Here is a 9,950-nt window from a genome sequence, read left to right on the forward strand (position 1 = left end):
TAATTGAAATTTGGGTGATGTGAGTTTTAATTAAATTGTGTATGAAGAAAATCAAGTGGACGATTGACTGGCAAAATTTGAAAGCTTAATTTATTTTTTAACTTGACTACAATTAGATTTGTCAATTTGACAAGCCTCCTAATTATTGGCCCTAGCCCACATGTTGGAGGGACCAAAAATTTTATAATTTAAAAGACCTAAAAAAAGAAGACAACACTAAAAGTCCCTTAAAATTTTGTGGGCTTAGTGGATCTAAAGGCCCACGTTTTAAAAAAAAACGTCGATTTTTTTTTTTAAAAAAATTGACAATTTTTTTTGATATTTTCACTGATAAAAAAATTTCGATTTTTTTTTATAAGAAATTATTTACAACTTATTTTCGAAATTTTTTTTATTTGAGAAAAAAAGTTGATTTTTTTAATGGAGAAAAAAAATTGATTTTTTCGAGAATCTTTTATTTATTTTTCTCACAAAAAGTTTTTGAGAAAAATATATTTTTTAATTTTTTTTTGAGATGTATTCGGAAAAAATAAATTTAAAAAATTTTTCAAGAAAAAATCTCAAAATTAACAAAATATTGGGTCTATAAACCCCATGAAATAATAGGACCGAGATTTAAAAAAAATTATTTTGATAGGAGGCCTAATATTAAGAGTTTAAAAAAAAAATTAAAAAGCCTAAAAGTTGGAGTTTTTTTTACAACTCTAACTACAATGTATGCGTTCTCTTCAGTTTTTTTTTTTTTGAAGTAATTTTTTATCAACCATTTTACATGTTAAGTTTTATTTTACCCTCTTTTCAAAAGTTTTATTTATTGAGAGATAATTTTTTTCGCTCTCGAAAAAAAGTTGTGACGTCTTGATATGTATTTTTAGATAAAAGTACTAATTTTTTTTGCCGGGTTGTGTCTTTGTAGAATCATATGCAATTTAAAAAAAAAATGAGGTGAGAAAAGTTGTACCCTATTACTATAGTGATTAAAGATCTCTTGAATACTATTTGGAGTCTAAAGTCTAAACACAAAAACAACAAAAGACTAAATCCAATGCATAAAGGAAAAAAAAGTGTTATTACTACTCTTTTTAACACACATTTCGACATGTTTCTATTTATTGTAATTCACATGAATCTCATCTCACTAAATTACGTGGGTCTTATAAAAATTTGATGGAATTCATGATTTTTTAACCAATAGAAGAGAATATGTTTTAAATGTGCATTAGAGAATGGGATAGATAAATCAAGAGTGGTGGATGTTTCATCTATTTAGCATCAAACTAAATAAACACTTTTATTGTGATTTGAAAATTTTAGATTCTTATAGAGAAGAGTGATTACGGAACCACCTTCTCTCTCTTCACTTTTGTGGATCCAACACAATAAATTATATTTAAAATAAATGAATGTCTTTTATTGTGAGACTCATTTAAAAATATTTTTAAAGTGTTGAATTGGAGATATTTTGTTATTGTTAAGCACGATTATTAAAAAATTAAAAAGTAATATATGTATACAGGTAAGATCTTAAGCACCCATATAAGAAGTGTAACACCCTTTATTCATAAAATATTTTAAAACATAAATATAATAAAACTATGGGTAAATTTGTCCAAAATTGAAACATAATCAAGTATAGAAATATTACAATTCAAAAACATGTGGACATAACAATTGCCAAAAGAGTTCAACTCCAAAATTTATCGCACTAATTAGAGCTGACTTTATACAATTCCATTTTATTGGTCAACTAACATGTCAACAATCAAATATAAATAAACACAACTATCTAATGCGTTGGTGGCATGCTAATCACATTGTCTCTTTCTCATTGGTGATTGTCTCCTCTACTGCCATTTCATCATCCACACACATGTAATGTGTAAGTAGTCATATGAGAAACAAACTAAAGTGAATAATCATTATTCTCAGGGATATAATCAAGTGGAGTAAGTTAATTCAATGCACAATCAACAACACATTATATAATACTAAACAATATCAATAATACATGATAACACGACAAAAATCGTTATCGTTGGTGATTTCACGTTGGATCCTTATAACTCTGGATTTATACGAGAAGAGAAGGCACCTACTACCATACGGATAAAAGTGTATAGTCAGGGTGATTTAGTATTTAACAGAACTCCCTAACCGTGACACCATTTATTCCACAAAATGTTTTAAAGCGTAAATATAGCAACAAAAAAAAAATACAAGTAAATTTGGTTCATAATTAAAACATTTTTCGAACATAAAAAATTTGTAACGAACCAATTTTTGAAGATCTCCGGTGAAACATCCTAAATCTACTGACACAAAATCTTTTTACATCATATACCAAGTAATGGAAGACACAACTAGTCATGTATTCATAAAAGTCGATATATTCATGAAATATTTTCAAAACACGTTAGGGATGATTACATAAAAAGACTAACTCGACTAGTCAAACAATCTATGAAAAGATCTATGGTACAATTAGAAATGTATCTCATGATTTTCCATATGCAACATGTAAGACTCTTAGTTTTAAATTCTAATTTATGCAATTTTAGTATATTTTTGTATTGAATTGTTGTGACGTTTAACTCAATTTTATTTTAATTTTGGGAATTAAATATTAAAATCATATTTTATTAGAGTTAATAATATGTTTAATATATATATATATTTTGAGACTCTATTAAAATTATTTGTCGAAGAATAATTAATTATGTTACGAACAATTTAATATCGGGCAGATTTAAAAAAACAAATGTTACTTGTTAAAAAAAATTTAATTTATTTGTCAATTGAGTTGCGACGAGAGTATATTTTTTTTTAATTAAATTAGATGGAGATGTGAGTGAAATGATGCGTGTAAGAGTTGTCAGATATTTGTTGGTTTAGTTTCAATTATTATATATATATATATATTAGAAAGGAAATGAAGGAAACAGAAAACAGAGGAAAGCCAAAACGCTTCCTCCCTGCCTTGCGACTATTCCTTCTTCTTCCTTCCATTTCCTTTTTCTTTCTTTGACTTCAAGAAAATTAAGTGATAGCGAAAGGAAAACGGTTCCCTACTGCTCGACTTCTTCTCTTTGTCTTCTTTCTTCTTTTCCTTTGGCTTTCAAGAGAGAGAAGTGTTGGTGGTGTTCAAAAACCGTCACAAACTTAAATTTTACCGGAATTAATCGCGGTGTCGTAATCGCTTGTTAAAGCTACCGTTAAGGTAAGGGCTCATTCCAAACTTTTAGTTTGCATTTAGGGCATTATTTGTGATTTTGTGGAATAGAAATTTGATGTATTTGATGTGTGAATTTGTAGAAAATGAATTTAATGCGATTATGTGTGATTTAGTGGGATTTAAATTTATGGTGATTCAAGTTTGGTGTGATTTATGTGTTCATTATTAATATTATGAATTTTTGAGATGTGATTTATGTGTGGTGACTAAATTTGAAGTGTTTGAGTTACATAATGAGATATTTTCAAATAAATAAATTTGAACTAAAATTGAAATTTTACAAAAAAATTAGAGTTGTTAAAGTTGTGAAAAAGTTAAAATTTAAACTAAGTTAAAGAGTTTGAGCAAAAAGATAGATTGAAATTAAAAATGATTAGAGTTTAAAATATTACTCTTTTAATTACTCTTGGACCGAGTTTAAAAAGAAAAAAAAAATTTAGAGTATTTTATTAACTCAAAATTTTTGGTGCTTTAATAGTCGAGTGTGTGTATGTGAAATTTGGACAATATTTTTTTTTTAGTTTTAACTAAATAATATTGATTATTTGGTTTTAAAAGTTTGGTGTGAGAAATATTTAATTTTGGGAATTTTGTTGTGTGTGGATTAATTTTATTGTGAACAAATTGTTATAAATATTTATATTTATGTAGTTAGCTCATTGAGTCTCGAAAAGGAATCGAGACCGTTGGCAACAAGTTAGCGGCGGGGAGAACTCTATTATATTAATGTTGTTGTGGTGATTTATGGTTGAAAATTTTGGAGATTGAATATGGGTGATTAATGTTTAGAAATTTTGGTGATTCATGTTTGGTGAAATTGACGTGTTCATAATTAATATTATGATTTTTTGAGAAGAAATTTATGTGTGACTTGGTGGAAAATGAATTTAATTCAATTTAGGTGTGGATGGAATTTGGAGATGTGATTTATGTGTGGTTGTGGAAATTTAAATTGGTGTGAATAAATATGTTTGAGTGTGCTTTGTGTTGTATTTGAAAAATCATTAGTGTTAAATGAGTATTAAAAATAGGAAATCTTTTAATAGTTGCATTTACTTAATGATTGTAGTGAAAATAGTCAGAGTATGCTCATGCATTTCATAGTACATGGTGACCGCGATGGGGCCATGGTGATAGTGGTGACCGTGATGGGCCACGAGATGATGCCGTGTGATATGTTGGTTCATCTTATCCTTGCGGGGATTTTCGCATCGTGTAGGTCTATGATATACTGCACATTTTTAGTAAATCATGCTTACCTGTGATAGGTGGCACCTCGGTAAATAGTATTGGTCTGTGATAGGCGGTACATTTACAATTTACGTTGTTTTTTTTAGTAAATCGTGCTGACCCGTGATAGGTGGCACCTCGGTAAATAGTACTGGTTTGTGATAGACGGTACATTTACGATTTACGTTTTTTAGTAAATCGTGCTGACCCATGATAGGTGACACCTCGTTAATTAGTATTGGTCTGTGATATGCAGTACAATTATTATTTACGCCCTTTCGAGGAGGGTTTTGGTTCGAATTATGGAATTCATGCATTTTGGCATATACACATCGCATTAGGGTGCTTGGCACGCGAGTCATGTTTGGTATAATGTGATGATTGCCTATGTATACTCAATTGTTGTTGTGATAGTGCCGTAATTGGTAAGTGTGATTGTTTTGGATTTGTTTGTAAGTGTTGATTGATTGCGAAACCATTTGAAACTGAATTCTGCATTTTTCTGTAGTTGTATTCGAATATAAGGAGGTTGTAGTCGAATACAGTTCTGCTGTTTTTACTACTGACCTACAAAATAGCATTGTATTCGAATACAAGGATGCTATATTCAAATACAGTTGTGATGATTTTGCTACTGACTTGTGAATTAGCATTGTATTCGAATACAAGGATGTTGTATTCAGATACAACAGTGCAGTTTTGTTAAAAACTTCATTTTTCAACTTTGATTATGCATGTTTGGCATATGAAAACCCTTTCAAATAATATGTTAAGTTGAAAGGTTATTTTGTGCATTTGAAATTTAAATGCTATGTGATATGTTAATTTTGGTTGGTGACCCTTTATAATTATTGGGGAAATCTGGGCTTTGCCCTTAGAAGAGAACCAGGATCGTCCTACCGGGTAGTACCCTAGAGATGGGCACGTAGTTAGACATACCTGACCGTAGTTATGTCAGAAGGATCTTGCAGGGCGCGTGGAGATCACATGGGTTGCATAGTTTTTTGTAGCATGATCAGATTAGATGGTTGTATAGGTACTAGATGTCTTTCTTTTGCGGTTGTGGTCACTTTATTTTGGAAGATTGTACCTATACCTTATATTGTCAGCTTGACTTTTATTTTGTTGGGTCCATGTACCACTTTTTGATGTGACGTGGGGAAGTTAAAATTCTTGGGGCAGTGCTTTTGTAGGTGTCTGCCGAGAATACCCCAGGGGTATGAGCTATGTTTGATAGGCCTCATAGCCTCGATGTATTTTGCTGTTTAAATACTTTGGATTTTTGTTTCAAAAACTATTTCCGCTGCTTGTAAATATTTGTTGACTTTTTTCGTTATGTTACGACTTAAATATTTTATCCAAAAGTACTTATTTCTTAATTTCTAATATTTGAAATTCGATTTTTGTATTGTTTTTTAAAAAAAAATGAGTTGTTACGATTGTGATATCATAACTTTTGGTTATAGATTGTAGGTCAACCTGTAGGTTGGGAGTAGTTATCTGATCATGCGTCAGGGTAATTTGTCTGAGTTGTCAGTCAGGGATAGTTATTATGTGTTGATGTAGTCGGAAGTTAGTTTTGGATTTATTTGAAGTAGTTTTAAGACTTTTCTTGATGATGGTTTTATAGGAAAACTATGCTGCCAAGAAGGAATGACGCTCCTAGAGTCAATGTCAATAGGGACGACCAAATGGCGGAAGCTATGAATAACATGGCTGCTTCTGTTGCTGCCCAGACTGCTGCAAAGACTCGGTGGAATCTAGAAAAGAGGGAAAAAGAGATATGTGCTGCTGAGTCAAAAGGATTAGAAGATTTTCTTCGTTACAATCCTTTCATGTTTAAGGGTGATGATAATTCAGAGAAAGCGGATCAGTGGATCCAAGAAGTGGAAAAGATCTTTGAGATGATTAATTGTGAGACAGGAGTGAAGGTCAATTATTCCACTTATCTGCTATTGGGGGATGCTGAGTATTGGTGGAGGAGTACAAGGTTGTTGATGGGATCAGCTCACGAGGAAGTGAACTGGGAATCATTCAAAAGGAAGTTTTTAGACAAATACTTCCCTATGAGTACTAGGACTAAACTGAGTGATGATTTTCTAAAACTTCATCAGGGGAACATGACAGTGGGTGAATATGCCGCTAAGTTTGAATTGTTGTCAAGGCAGTTCAGGTTTTTCTGTGAAGAGATTGATGAACCATTCATGTGTCATCGTTTCCAAGACAGACTAAAGTATGAGATTCAAGACTCTGTCTTACCCTTGGGAATTCAACGTTTCCAAGTTCTTCTGGAAAAATGTAGAGAAGTTGAGGATATGAAGTATAAGAGGGCTAGCTGAGGAGGGAATTCTAATTCAGGAAGGCCTAGTCGGGTGAATTATCAGAACAACAAGGGAAAACAAGTTGTTAAACCTTATAATCGACCACAAAATAAAAATGGGTGGCAGAATCTCCTGGGGAACCAGAATTTTGGGAGACAATTGGGGCAAGTGGTTCGATGTTTCCGATGTAGGGGAGATGGACATTATGCTAATGCTTGTACCTCTAATATTCTCACTTTGTCAGAAGTCAGGGCACATGGCAAGGGATTGCAAGGCTCCAAAGGTGGAACCAGTTGTGAATGTAACTAGGGCTACTCGTCCTACTGCTAGAGGACGCTGTTATTGTGTGAGTGCTGAAGCTGGAAATCCATCTAGCATTCTGATTCAACGTGATTGTGAGATTGCAGGTAACACTCTAACTACACTTTTTGATTCAGGGGCAACCCATTCCTTCATTGCTATGGATTGCGTGAATCATTTGAAGTTATCTATGTTTGCTTTGCCCTTTGATTTGGTTGTTTCCACACCTGCTAAAATTTTGATAGTAAATTCTGCATATTTACATTGTCAAATAATTATCCAGAGTAGGGATTTCTTGGTTAATTTGATTTGTTTACCTCTACAATCACTCGAGGTCATTCTCGGTATGGATTGGATGTCGTATCATTATGTGATCTTGGATTGTGCATGCAAATTGGTTCTTTTCCTCGAACCAGGAGTTGTTAAGTATCTAACTGCTAACAAACTCGGAGTGTCACTAAGAGAAGGAACTCATGAGTTTTTGTCTTTGGGTAATGTGGAGGCAAAGATAAATGTGAACATAGAGGATGTGATGTGTGTCAATGAGTACCGGGACGTATTTCCATCAGAAATTCCAGGATTGCCACCGGTAAGGGAAGTGGAATTTTTCATTGATTTGCACCCAGGAACCAGACCTATTTCAATTGCGCTGTATCGAATGTCGCCATTGGAATTAAATGAGCTCAAAGGCCAAATTGAAGGTTTGTTGGAGAAGACATTTATTAGGCCAAGCTTATCACCATGGGGAGCTCTGGTGTTGCTAGTTAAGAAGAAGGACGGAAGCTCGCGCTTATGTGTGGATAATAGACAGCTTAATAAGGCAACTATTAAGAATCATTATCCTTTGCCACACATCGATGATTTGATGGATCAACTGAGAGGAGTTGCGGTATTTTCGAAGATTGACTTGAAGTCGGGTTACCATCATATTCGAGTAAGGGAAGGAGATATTCAGAAAACTGCTTTCCGAACCCTTTATGGACATTATTAATATCTTGTTATGTCGTTTGGTGTTACCAATGCACCAACAATTTTTATAGACTACATGAGCAAAATATTTAGTCTATTCCTAGATAAATTTGTTGTGGTTTTCATTGATGATATATTAATTTATTCAAGGACTAACGAAGAACATGGAGAACATTTACGCCGAGTTCTGGAAATTTTATGCGAGAAGCAATTGTATGCCAATCTATCGAAGTGTGAGTTTTGGCTAGAAGAAGTGAATTTCTTAAGACATGTGATAACCAAGGAAGGAATCATTGTGGATCCGGAAAAGATTGAGACAGTTTTTGCTTGGAAACAGCCTCAGACTGTCACTGATATACGAAGTTTCATATGACTGGCAGGGTACTACAAGAGGTTTATTGAAGTTTTTGCTAAGATTGTAGCTCCATTGACACAACTTACTAGAAAGGATCAACCGTTCGCATGGACGGAGAAGTGTGAGGAAAATTTTCAGTTACTAAAGAAAAAGTTGACAACCTCACCAATATTGGTGTTATCGCAATCAAAAGAACCATATGAAGTTTACTGTGATGTGTCTCTCCAAGGTTTGAGATGTGTTCTGATGCAACACAATAAGTTGTAGCTTACGCCTCAAGGCAATTGAAGATTCATGAAAGAAACTATCCTTCTCATGACTTGGAGCTTGCTGCTGTAGTTTTTGTATTGAAGATCTGGAGGCACTATTTATATGGATGCACGTTCACAGTGTTCAACGACCATAAAAATTTGAAATATTTGTTTGATTAGAAGGAATTGAACATGCGTCAGAGACAATGGATGGAGACTCTCAAGGATTTTGATTTCACACTGCAGTACCACCCTGGGAAGGCCAATATAGTGGCTGATGCGTTGAGTAGAAGAAGTGTATCAGTATCTTCAACCGTGATGGCTAGACAACAAGAGTTGTGGGAAGCTTTTAGAGACCTACACTTGAACGTAGAGTTTGCACTAGGAATTTTGAAATTCAGAATGATTAAGATTTCTAGTGGACTACTTGAAGACATTGTGAATTCTCAAGATGACACCTTAATTCAAGAGAAGAGGGACCTGATAGTGCAAGAGAAGACAACTGATTTTAAGATTGGACCACATAATATTTTGAGATGTAATGGTAGGATTTGTGTACTAGAAATTGCAGAGATGAGGAAAACAATTTTAGAAGAGGCTCATAAGAGTAAATTGAGTATTCATCATGGAGCAACAATGATGCATCAGAATTTGTGGCCAGGAATGAAGAGACATGTAGCGGAGTATGTATCAACTTGTTTAACTTGTCAGAAAGCGAAGGTGGAACATCAGCAACTTGCTGGAATGTTGCAACCTTTAGATATACCTGAATGGAAGTGGGACAACATTTCCATGGATTTTACAACTGGATTGCCGAAAACAAGGAGAAAGAATGATTCTATTTGGGTGATAGTGGATCGATTAACTAAATCCGCACATTTTTTACCAGTAAAGACCATCTATAAGGTAGATAAGCTAACCGAGATCTACATTGTTGAGATTATGAGATTACACGGAGTACCGTCGAGTATTGTATCAGATCGTGACTTGAAATTCACGTCGTACTTTTGGGGAGCATTGCATGAAGCGTTGGGAACAAAACTAAGATTGAGTTCAGCTTACCATCCACAAACGGACGGACAGACTAAGAGAACAAATCAGTCCTTGGAAGACCTATTGAGAGCATATGTATTAGATGATAGAGGAAGTTGGGATGATGTACTTCCGTTGGTTGAGTTTACCTACAACAATAGTTTCCACACAAGTATTAGAATGACACCATATGAGGCTCTGTATGGACGCAAGTGTCAAACGCCTTTGTGTTGGTATAAGGACGGTGAAAGTATGATTGT

The sequence above is a fragment of the Cicer arietinum genome, chromosome 6 (genome assembly GCF_000331145.2).
Source record: "Cicer arietinum cultivar CDC Frontier isolate Library 1 chromosome 6, Cicar.CDCFrontier_v2.0, whole genome shotgun sequence".
Classification (NCBI taxonomy): domain Eukaryota; kingdom Viridiplantae; phylum Streptophyta; class Magnoliopsida; order Fabales; family Fabaceae; genus Cicer; species Cicer arietinum.